This window comes from Schistocerca americana, chromosome 2, assembly GCF_021461395.2.
Source record: "Schistocerca americana isolate TAMUIC-IGC-003095 chromosome 2, iqSchAmer2.1, whole genome shotgun sequence".
NCBI classification, from domain to species: Eukaryota; Metazoa; Arthropoda; class Insecta; order Orthoptera; family Acrididae; genus Schistocerca; species Schistocerca americana.
The window spans coordinates 825491162-825504316 of NC_060120.1; the positions used below are offsets into that span (position 1 = coordinate 825491162).

At 42.6% G+C, this 13155-nt stretch overlaps 1 protein-coding gene across 1 annotated transcript in view; it reads left to right on the forward strand.

Moving 5' to 3' along the window:
- The window catches only part of LOC124595444 (mediator of RNA polymerase II transcription subunit 12), a 371808-nt gene that overhangs the window by 36595 nt on the left and 322058 nt on the right, over positions 1-13155 (forward strand). The window lies entirely within an intron of this gene.

Below are 13155 nucleotides of genomic sequence, written 5' to 3' on the forward strand. Positions count from 1 at the left end.
GAATACTATGATAGCCAAATAAATATTAAGCTAGCAATAAGACATAAACAGCAACTAATTAGTATAACTGAAGAAGCAGCTCTCTCTCTCTCTCTCTCTCTCTCTCTCTCTCTCTCTCTCTCTCTCTCTATCTTTCTCTCTGTTTCTCTCCCCGCTTCCTCCCCCCCCCCCTCCCCCTCCCTTCCCTCAACCCAAGTGATGGCTTGTCTGCTAGTATGTTAATATGTGTGGTTATTTAGGTAATTTTGCTGGCATATGTATAAATAGCATTGAAGTCTTATAGTGAGAGAGTGTTTTTAATACAGTGACCAGTACATTTACATGCCTCTTTTCTGACCGCAAACTATGACCGTAAAACTGTGACAAGTTTCATCAAAATTGAACTCAGTGGCATTGAGTGAGTATTTTACTGTAGACATGTTCTTGTGCTCCGTCAGAAAGTAAAACACATATAACTCCTGCCCAACCTTGTAAAAATAGTCTTGCATGTGTATATTTGGACTCCTTCCTTGAGGGCCACCAGTGCCAGTCAAACATATTTTCTAAGTGCCATGAAACCCAGCTTTTATGCTTCTCAATGAGCTTCAAAAAATTGTGTAAAATGTGGGAAATAACGTTTTCAGGATACCCTCTTGCATTTTCGCACCTTATGTATGATATATGTACATAACGGGCATCAAAAGACTTGTTTATTATCTAGTAAAAGTTTGTTATCTAATAAAAACTGCTGATGTAACTGGAACTGATAACTGTGGGGAAAGTAGGAATGTATGACTCAATTTCATAAGTCATAATTGATGTTTTTGAAATCCTGTAGCTGTCATTCATTATTTAAATAATGAAATACTGCACTAGTTACATATTTTTTCATGCTTAACACGACTTTTTTCGAGATTTTTTTCTTGTTGTCAAGTGCAAATATGTACATAAATATTTTGTGTGGTGTTTGAATATGTGTTATTCTGCGTCTCTTGCACTGTACTCATCTTTTTGAGGTTATCAGGTACTGTGCCTCCTCAGTTATGTAGAAAATCATCACACACGTGCAAACTATCATTTACATTGTTTGTTTGTGTAACAGCACAAAAAATACATACCTAAATACTTCACTTGACAATGAGAATAAATCCTTGAAACACGTTTTTCTCAGCATGAAAAAAATACATAACTTGCACTGTGTTTAAACTGGAAACATTTGAGCAATGCAAAGTGAATGATGGTGTCAACTAGCGCTCCAAGTGGCCAAACACCGAAACACACTAAAAGTGGTTTGACAAAGGTGTCACAGTGATCACAACAATCACAAAACTGCATTTGCACAGTAGAGACAGTTTGGAAATGGTTGTGATTGGTCATGATATCTCCATTCGAACGAACCTAGTTACTCCCATCAGCCACCACACCAAGTAGAGCTTAGCAGCGGCAGGAGATACGGCACAAATTGTTCCAACTTTTACATGTTTACCATTTCAAATCCGCTGAGTAGTGTGTCCAGGTGTCAAGAAACTTAACCACATACTACTTGTAAAGACTACTGGATGGCCAACATAATGCCAGACTCATTTTTTCTCCACGAACGTTTTTTCCTACTGCTTAAATCGCTGGAAAATTATAAATATGTTGACACAAAATTCGGTGCAAATTAACATTGTGGGCATAGGAAATTTGACAGGAATGATAAAAAAATGTCATAAATAGTGGGAAAATGTTAATTGCAGGAACGTTAAAGAAGGGTTATACTGTACAAATATTTTTACGATCAGTCTTGTTTCTTACATTTCGTGCTTCCTACCAGGGCTGGCTCGTGTACAGATTTGCAGGCTTGCATGTCCCTCAGTAATATTTTTTTAACTGCATTTCCATTTTGAGCTTTCTGTACAAAAGAAGAAATAGCACACCATTTATTTCTTTTGAAATATCTGTGCTCTAAGTTCCAAATGCAGTCAAATGGGATGAAAACATGCTGAAAAAATGTTCAAATGTGTGTGAAATCTTATGGGACTTAACTGCTAAAGTCATCAGTCCCTAAGCTTGCACACTACTTAACCTAAGTTATCCTATGGACAAACACACACAACCATGCCCGAGGAGGACACGAACCTCCGCCGGGACCAGCCGCACAGTCCATGACTGCAGCGCCTTAGACCGCTCGGCTAATTCCACGCGGCTAACATGCTGACAGTGACTTCTGTTGCACTGTATTTGCAAACACGTATCAGGGTGTCTGCATCTACATCCATACTCTGCAAACCACCATGAAGTTGATGGCAGAGGATAGGTCCCATTGTATCAATTATTATGATTAATGGAAAATCTCATATAAGATGTGAAACAAATACTAACAAAGAGATAGAGGGGCTGGCCAGTACTTACCTCAGCTCAGTACAGCCGATAGATACACATAAAACAGAACTGAAAATTTACATTCCTAGCTTTCGGAACTTTGTTCCTTCATCAGGGAGGAGAGAGGGGAAAAAAGGGAAGAAGGGAAAGTGGATTCAGTTACTCACAACCCAGGTTATGAAGCAACAGGGAAAGGTAAACAGGGAGGGTAGCAAGGATGGAGGCATGGTTGTCAGAGGGAAGCCAAAGATATTCTACTGTAAGTACTGTGCCAGCTTCAAACCAAAGAGGATGCATACAGAAGTAAAGAGGTATATAGTATAAAGATAAACACAACTATGTAGGATGAAAAGATGCGTGAATGGCTAAAGAGGAAAGGGAAAGAGGAGAAGACTGAAGAGTGAATGGGAGTGAGGTTGTTTAACGTAGGTTCAGTCCAAGGGGATGGCGGGATGAAAGGATGTGTTGGAGTGCAAGTTCCCATCTCCGCAGTTCAGAGGGACTGGTGTTGGGTGGGAGAAGCCAAATGGCACATACTGTGTAGCAGGTTCCTAGGTCCCTAGAATTATGCTGGAGGGCATGCTCCGCTACTGGGTATTGGGCATCTCCTAGGCGGACAGTTCGTCTGCGTCCGTTCCTGCGCTCAGCCAGTTTGGTTGTTGTCATGCCGATGTAAAAGGCTGTGCAGTGCAGGCATGTCAGTTGATAAATGACATGTGTAGTTTCACACGTAGTCCTGCCTTGAATTGTGTATGTTTTACCAGTAGCGGGGCTGGAGTAGGTGGTTGTGGGGGGATGCATGGGGCAGGTTTTGCAGCGGGGTCGGTTACAGGGGTAGGAACCGCTGGGTAGAGAAGGTAGTCTGGGAATATTGTAGGGTTTAACAAGGATGTTACGGAGGTTAGGGGGGCGACGCAAGGCAACTCTGGGTGGTGTGGGGAGAATTTTGTCAAGGGATGATCTCATTTCAGGGGTTGACTTGAGAAAGTCATATCCCTGGCGGAGTAATTTGTTGATGTATTCGAGGCCAGGATAATATTGGGTGACAAGGGGGATGCTTCTGTGTGGTCTGGGGGTAGGAACATTGTTATTGGACGGGGAGGAATGTATTGCTCGGGAAATCTGTTTGTGGACAAGGTCTGCAGGATAGTTGCGGGAGAGGAAAGCACTGGTCAGGTTATTGGTGTAGTTGTTGAGGGATTCGTCACTGGAGCAGATACGTTTGCCAATCTGCTCCAGTGACGAATCCCTCAACAACTACACCAATAACCTGACCAGTGCTTTCCTCTCCCGCAACTATCCTGCAGACCTTGTCCACAAACAGATTTCCCGAGCAATACATTCCCCCCCGTCCAACAACAATGTTCCTACCCCCAGACCACACAGAAGCATCCCCCTTGTCACCCAATATTATCCTGGCCTCGAAAACATCAACAAATTACTCCGCCAGGGATATGACTTTCTCAAGTCAACCCCTGAAATGAGATCATCCCTTGACAAAATTCTCCCCACACCACCCAGAGTTGCCTTTCGTCGTCCCCCCTAACCTCCGTAACATCCTTGTTAAACCCTACAATATTCCCAGACTACCTTCTCTACCCAGCGGTTCCTACCCCTGTAACCGACCCCGCTGCAAAACCTGCCCCATGCATCCCCCCACAACCACCTACTCCAGCCCCGCTACTGGTAAAACATACACAATTCAAGGCAGGGCTACGTGTGAAACTACACATGTCATTTATCAACTGACATGCCTGCACTGCACAGCCTTTTACATCGGCATGACAACAACCAAACTGGCTGAGCGCATGAACGGACACAGACGAACTGTCCGCCTAGGAGATGCCCAATACCCAGTAGCGGAGCATGCCCTCCAGCATAATTCTAGGGACCTAGGAACCTGCTACACAGTATGTGCCATTTGGCTTCTCCCACCCAACACCAGTCCCTCTGAACTGCGGAGATGGGAACTTGCACTCCAACACATCCTTTCATCCCGCCATCCCCCTGGACTGAACCTATGTTAAACAACCTCACTTCCATTCACTCTTCAGTCTTCTCCTCTTTCCCTTTCCTCTTTAGCCATTCACGCATCTTTTCATCCTACATAGTTGTGTTTATCTTTATACTATATACCTCTTTACTTCTGTATGCATCCTCTTTGGTTTGAAGCTGGCACAGTACTTACAGTAGAATATCTTTGGCTTCCCTCTGACAACCATGCCTCCATCCTTGCTACCCTCCCTGTTTACCTTTCCCTGTTGCTTCATAACCTGGGTTGTGAGTAACTGAATCCACTTTCCCTTCTTCCCTTTTTTCCCCTCTCTCCTCCCTGATGAAGGAACAAAGTTCCGAAAGCTAGGAATGTAAATTTTCAGTTCTATTTTATGTGTATCTATCGGCTGTACTGAGCTGAGGTAAGTACTGTCCAGCCCCTCTATCTCTTTGTTAGTATTTGTATCAATTATTAGGGTCTCTTCCTGTTCCATTCACAGATGGAGCACGGAAACAATTATTGTTTGAATGACTTTTTGCGTATAGTAATTCTTTAATCTTTTCCTCATGATTCCTTTGTGAGCATACATAGCAAGTTGTTGTATATTCCTAGAGTTATCATTTGAAGCTGGTTCTTGAAAGTTTTTTAATAGACTTTCTAGGGATAGTTTACATCTATCTTCAGGTGTCTTCCAGTTCGGTTCCTTCAGTATCTCCATGACACTCTCCCAAGAATTAAACAAACCTGTGACCATTTGTGGTGCCCTTCTCTGTATATGTTCAATATCCCCTGTTAGTCCTATCTGGTGCTGGTTCCACACTGAGCAATATTCCAGAACCAGTGGCACAAGTGATTTGTCATCAGTACCATTTGTAGATTGATTGCAATTACCCAGTATTCTACCAATAAATCGAAGTCTGTCACCTGCTTTACCCATTACTGAACATATGTGATCATTCTATTTCATGTCTGTACAAAGTGTTATGCCCAGGTATTTGTATGAGTTGGTCGATTCAAATTGTGACTCATTTTTGTTCCATAAAGTGCAAAATTTTACATTTCTGAACATTTAGAGCAAGTTACCAGTCTCTGGATGACATTGAAATCTGTTCAAGATCTGACTGAATATTTATGCAGTTTCTTTCAAATAGTACTTCAGTGTAGATTACTCCATTATCTGCAAAAAGCCTGATTTTACTATTAATATTGTCTGAAAGGTCATTAATATACAACGTGAACAGCAAGCATCCCAACACGCTTCCCTGGGCACATCAAGGCTACTTCTACACCTGACAATGACTATCCTTCCGAGATAACATGCTGCATCCTCCCTACGAAAATGTCTTAAGTCTAGTCACAAATTTCACTCGATATCCCATATGATCGTACTTTTAACAATAAGCTTAGGTGTGGTATTGAGTCAACTGCTTTTTGGAAATCAAGAAATACTGCATCTACCTGATTGCTTTGATCAAGGCTTTCAGTAAGTCATGAGAAAAGTGCAGTTGGGTTTCCCATAATCAGTGTTTTCAGAATCCATGCTGGCTAGCATTGAGGAGGTCATTCTGTTCAAGATACATCATTATGTTTGAGCTTAGAGTATGTTCTAAGATTCTACAACAAACCGATTCAAGGATGTTGGGCATTAGTTTTGTGGATCATTTCACTTCTTGTAGACATATGTGACTTTGAGGGATCTATGATAGATTGTAGTTAGAAGAGGGTCTAACTCAGCCACAAAGTCAGTGTAGAATCTGATTGGGATTCCTCGGGCTCTGGAGCTTTGCTCAGGTTTAATGATTTCAGCTGTTTCTCAACACCACAGACTCTAATACTTATTTCATTCATCTTTTCAGTAGTATTAGGATTAAACTGGGCTAATTCTCCTGGGTTTTCCTTTGTAAAGGAACATTTGAAAATAGAGTTAAGCTTTTCAGCTTTTGGTCTGCTACCCTCAGTTTCAGTTCCTGTCTCATTCACTAGGAACTGGACAATAACTTTGGTGCCACCAACAGCATTTGCACATGACCAGAATTTTGTGAGATATCATGTGACAATGTTCTACTAAGGTAGTCGTCAAAGGTATCACGCATTGCACTCTTGACAGCTAAAGGTATTTCATTCAGCATCTCTGTATCTATGTTATAGCCATACTCTTTGTTTTACACCTATTATGAAGTAATCTTTGTTTATTTAAAAGTTTCTTGACAATGACTATACCATGGAGATTCCTTCCCATTATGAACTGTTGTACTGGGTACATATCTATCCAGTGTATGTTCAACTATTCTTTTAAACTTGAGCCATAGTTCCTCTACATGCTCCTGCCCTATGCTCAACATCTTCATTGAGATATGACACTACTGTTTTTTATCTAGTTTACTGAGCATATATACCTTTCTGCTTGTTTTAGTTGTACTTTGGTAATCATTATTGCCACAACTGTGTCATGGTCACTGATACCAGTTTCAATGTGGACATCTTTAAAGAGGTCAGGTTTATTTGTTGCCAGATTCTCTGTATTTTTATCATGAGTGTGATTTCTAGCTACCTGTTCTAGGTAGTTTTTAGAGAAGGCATTTAGTAATGTTTTGCAGGATATCTTACCATGCCCACCACTAGCAAAACTGTAATTTTTGCAATTGATTGTTGGATAATTCAAGTCTCCACCTATGATTAAAGTATGATTGGGGAAATTACATAAAAGTGAAGCGAGATTTTCTCTGACTTTTTGGTTACGTTGGGAGATGAATCTGAGAAGGATCCAATTATCATTTTATGCCCCCCCCCCCCCTCCCCCACCCCACCCCACCCCCCATACTGAGTCTTGTCCAAACAATCTCACCTGCAACTGTAATTTCATTTGCATGGATTTGAGTTCCTTGTCTACTGCATTAAATACACCACCTCCAGTTCCCATTTGCTCATCCTATCAGTAGACACTCAAATTTACCCCAAAAATCAGACTGCCATCAATTTCAGGCTTCAAATAGCTTTCTGTACCTAGTATTATGTGAACTTCACTGCTGTTCAGGAGTGCTTCCAATTCTGAATCTTCATTGCAAATGCTTTGGCAGTTAACAGTTGGGATTTTAATGCTCTCACCTGTAGGAGGCGTTTCTTCAGATCTTACACAGATATTTCTGGGTTTCCTACAGCTGTTGTTTGTTATCTGGATTGGATGGAGAGTTGCCTAATCTGAAAACCTCTTGTGAGCATCCCACATGTAATGCACACCTGACCAATTTACATGGACCCTGCAGTTCTCAACTGTATGGCACAAGTACAGGAAGTTGCAGCTTAGCTTGTCATAGAGTCTTTGTAGTCTGGTTCAGTCAGGTGTGTGTGTATGGGGGGAGGGGGGGTGGAGGTGGGAATGATGTGGGGTGTGGAGGCAATGCTTGCAAAACTTTACTCAGATATGGATTTGGGTGTATAAATACCCCACACGAGATTGGAGACTGGAGCCAACAGCAGGCTGAGCAGCTTTCATCCCTGATGTGTGGACAAGACAACACCTTCTCGTCACACCATGAGGATGACTGAATGCACAAAAGTGAGCTGCAAAATCACATAAAGACATTGGTAGCTCCTACCATGATGTGATTGATGAAGCAATTTGCAAGCCCAATGTGCGACTCCATGGTGACTGCTCCTTGAGCAGTTAGGTAGCAACCAAAGATGGCAACACTAGCAACTCCATTCAAGGTCTTTGTTTATAAATCCGTAAGTAGGAGGTATAAAATAAAGGCCTTCCCTTTTACCCTAAAAAATAAATAAACAGTACCAAAACAGCTTAAGGCAGCTAGTGTCTTAGGCTCAATAGAGTGGATGCCTGCAGTGGCCCACCTTCATCCCTCCTTCTGAAGAGAACTGGAGCTGTCAGAGCTTCTAACAAAGTGGGATCTGGCACCTCCTTATCAGTTTACTTGTAGCTGTGAGTAAAATAACTATTTCCCATGCATTCCATCCATTATTTAATTCACCCTGCACCCCACCCCCTCAGGGGTCCACCACTCTCCAATCTTTGGTGAGTTTATATTTGGCTACCAAGGCCCCGCCCCCCCTCCCCCCCAGCCTTTGCAGTGTCTCTTCCCTTGCCGTGATATTGAGCGAGATGGCACAGTGGTTAGCACATTGGACTCATTTTTAGGACGACGACAGTTCGAACCCGCGTCCGACCATCCTGATTTAGATTTTCCAAAATTTCCCTAAATTGCTTCAGGCAAAAGCCTTTGAAAGGGCATGACCGACTTCCTCCCCATCCTTCCCTAATCCTATGGGACCAATGACCTCGTCATTTGGTCCCTTCCCCCAAATCAACCAACCTTTCTGTGCTGCATGTCTATCCTCCTGCTTTTCTTTTTCCCCTCCCTAGGGGAACATGTCTTGGATAGTTTCAGGACTGTGTTGTGAAGTTTCAGTAGTCCAGTGTTGGAACAGACCCTCATCTCTCTCTCTCTCTCTCTCTCTCTCTCTCTCTCTCTCTCCCTCTCTCTCTCTTTTCCCCATCTCCTCCCCATCCTCCACTTTGGCATTTGAGATTTCTCTTTGTTTCTTCTTCCTCCCTGTGTGCTCTCGAAGACCAGCCCACACATTTGACCCATAACAGGTGATTGGGTAACACATTAATTCCCACACCAGGGTCGACAGGTAGGGTTCGCAAGTACCACCTGATACAAGCCAGGTTCAGGGAGGGGTGATTGCCTGAGCTGTTACCTTCCCAAATTGCCAATTGGTCTCTCTTGTCAGGAGTTCTGGAGGTATGACCTGATGTGTGAACAATCACCTAAAGCCCTAAGGCAGGTGATCAGGTGATTGTCCCCCATCAGAGAGGAAGGAGCTCACCATCGGAGCACACCATCGGAGACACTGGCAATCTTTTTTTTTTTTTTTTTTTCTCGTTATGTGCCAATCACCATTTCAGTCTGCATCTACTAAGCATAAACCAACATATACAGCATGAGGCTAAGATTCAAAGGCTCTCACAGCCGCAACTTGGTTCCTGTGGTATTGCATACCAAAGAAGATCAGACCTTTGCTATGGTTAATCTGTTTATTATTCAGAAAGGTTTTGATATAATTTCAGGCCATGCAAAATCCTACTCTCACTTATGTAAAGGGATTCTGCTTATGGAGCAATTGTAATTTTCAATCCCAACAGCTGTTTACACCTTCGCTCCTCCAAGACTGTACTGTTCATGTCGATGATGATGTTTGGTTTGTGAGGCGCTCAACTGCACGGTTATCAACACCCATACAAAGTCCCAACCTTTGCTCAGTCTATTCTCACCACTGCCATGAATGATGATAAAATGATGAGGACAACACAAACACCCAGTCATCTCGAGGCAGGGAAAATCCTCGACCCCGCCAGGAATCGAAGCTAGGACCATGTGCTCGGGAAGCAAGAACACAAGTGCGAGACCATGAGCTGCAGATTGTTCATGTCGAGGCCCATTGTATGCTGAATTCTTTGCTTGGTGTTATTTACACTCGGCTGTTTGATGGTCTGACAAAGGGAGAAATCCAGACTTATCCCTGTGATCAGGGCATCACTCCTGCCCATTGGGTAGAGAAAAATATTGATAAAAACTTAGTGCCTACATGCACTCTTTTTCTCATATTTGATAGAGTAGTGCTTCCATTTAATTTTAAGGCAGGCTGTGAAGTCATCGCAGTCAGACTGTACATTCCAAACTGGATGCATTGAAACCAGTGTCAACATTATAATCACACTCGCCTTTCCTGTCAAAACATGTAGACAAGTTAAATGGCTTGTCTGGAACCAAAGTACCATACAGAACCTTAGCCAGTAACCCTGTACTCTCTCAGCTATACTCCAAGTCTTCCAAGCCAAAATGTTTGTATCAGGGAAAGCTTCAAGGCCACCATAGTCTGCTTGGTTCCCCCATACAACATACAACCATGTATCACCTCCAAACACAGCTGATACATCACACGTGATCTGCATTCTCAGTCCACAAAAGACATTTGGACCACCAATAAACTGCTGCTTATTGAATTGACCAGCAGGGTCAGTGTCTATTGCTTTCAATGACTTGTACACAGGAACACTGCACTGCCAACGGTGACTATAACCACGTCACACAGGCATTAGGCATTGCAGAGGTATGTTAACACAAGTGAGATGCTCACGAGGGCTATTCCCCACCTTCTTCTCCCCACTGTATCAATTGTAATGGTGACTGTGCCGCTTCATCCTACGAATGTCCCATATATCTCAATGAGTGGCCTGTCCAAGACATCCAGGTGAAGGAAAAAGTGTCCTACTCTGTCACTCACAAGTTGTTGACGAGTCAAAAGGTCTGCATTTTACCGTCCTGCACTTGTCATTCCATTGTTGCTATGCCTCACTCCACTGTAACGCTACTCAGACTGGTGACATCCACACTCCGTATTTCTGCTCGGTATGTTTAATACCCCCCATGAACCATGGACTTTGCCATTGGTGGGGAGGCTTGCGTGCCTCAGCGATACAGATGGCCGTACCGTAGGTGCAACCACAACGGAGGGGTATCTGTTGAGAGGCCAGACAAACATGTGGTTCCTGAAGAGGGGCAGCAGCCTTTTCAGTAGTTGCAGGGGCAACAGTCTGGATGATTGACTGATCTGGCCTTGAAACATTAACCTAAACGGCCTTGCTGTGCTGGTACTGCGAACGGCTGAAAGCAAGGGGAAACTACAGCCATAATTTTTCCCGAGGACATGCAGCTTTACTGTATGATTAAATGATGATGGCGTCCTCTTGGGTAAAATATTCCGGAGGTAAAATAGTCCCCCATTCGGATCTCCGGGCGGGGACTACTCAAGAGGACGTCGTTATCAGGAGAAAGAAAACTGGCGTTCTACGGATCGGAGCGTGGACTGTCAGATCCCTTAATCGGGCAGGTAGGTTAGAAAATTTAAAAAGGGAAATGGATAAGTTAAAGTTAGATATAGTGGGAATTAGTGAAGTTCGGTGGCAGGAGGAACAAGACTTTTGGTCAGGTGATTACAGGGTTATAAATACAAAATCAAATAGGGGTAATGCAGGAGTAGGTTTAATAATGAATAAAAAAAAATAGGAGTGCGGGTTAGCTACTACAAACAGCATAGTGAACACATTATTGTGGCCAAGATAGACACAAAGCCCATGCCTACTACAGTAGTACAAGTTTATATGCCAACTAGCTCTGCAGATGATGAAGAAATAGATGAAATGTATGACGAGATAAAAGAAATTATTCAGGTAGTGAAGGGAGACGAAAATTTAATAGTCATGGGTGACTGGAATTCGTCAGTAGGAAAAGGGAGAGAAGGAAACATAGTAGGTGAATATGGTTTGGGGGGAAGAAATGAAAGAGGAAGCTGCCTTGTAGAATTTTGCACAGAGCATAACTTAATCATAGCTAACACTTGGTTCAAGAATCATAAAAGAAGGTTGTATACCTGGAAGAATCCTGGCGATACTAAAAGGCATCAGATAGATTATATAATGGTAAGACAGAGATTTAGGAACCAGGTTTTAAACTGTAAGACATTTCCAGGGGCAGATGTGGATTCTGACCACAATCTATTGGTTATGAACTGCAGATTGAAACTGAAGAAACTGCAAAAAGGTGGGAATCTAAGGAGATGGGACCTGGATAAACTGAAAGAACCAGAGGTTGTTCAGAGTTTCAGGGAGAGCATAAGGGAACAATTGACAGGAATGGGGGAAAGAAATACAGTAGAAGAAGAATGGGTAGCTTTGAGGGATGAAGTAGTAAAGGCAGCAGAGGATCAAATAGGTAAAAAGACGAGGGCTAGTAGAAATCCTTGGGTAACAGAAGAAATATTGAATTTAACTGATGAAAGGAGAAAATATAAAAATGCAGTAAATGAAGCAGGCAAAAAGGAATACAAACGTCTCAAAAATTATATCGACAGGAAGTGCAAAATGGCTAAACAGGGATGGCTGGAGGACAAATGTAAGGATGTAGAGGCTTGTCTCACTAGGGGTAAGATAGATACTGCCTACAGGAAAATTAAAGAGACCTTTGGAGAGAAGAGAACCACTTGTATGAATATCAAGAGCTCAGATGGCAACCCAGTTCTAAGCAAAGAAGGGAAGGCAGAAAGGTGGAAGGAGTATATAGAGGGTTTATACAAGGGCGATGTACTTGAGGACAATATTATGGAAATGGAAAAGGATGTAGATGAAGACGAAATGGGAGATAAGATACTGCCTGAAGAGTTTGACAGAGCACTGAAAGACCTGAGTCGAAACAAGGCTCCGGGAGTAGACAACATTCCATTAGAACTACTGATGGCCTTGGGAGAGCCAGTCATGACAAAACTCTACCATCTGGTGAGCAAGATGTATGAGACAGGCGAAATACCCTCAGACTTCAAGAAGAATATAATAATTCCAATCCCAAAGAAAGCAGGTGTTGACAGATGTGAAAATTACCGAACTATCAGTTTAATAAGTCACAGCTGCAAAATACTAATGCGAATTCTTTACAGACAAATGGAAAAACTGGTAGAAGCCGACCTCGGGGAAGATCAGTTTGGATTCCGTAGAAATGTTGGAACACGTGAGGCAATACTGACCTTACGACTTATCTTAGAAGAAAGATTAAGAAAAGGCAAACCTACGTTTCTAGCATTTGTAGACTTAGAGAAAGCTTTTGACAATGTTAACTGGAATACTCTCTTTCAAATTCTGAAGGTGGCAGGGGTAAAATACAGGGAGCAAAAGGCTATTTACAATTTGTACAGAAATCAGATGGCAGTTATAAGAGTCGAGGGGTATGAAAGGGAAGCAGTGG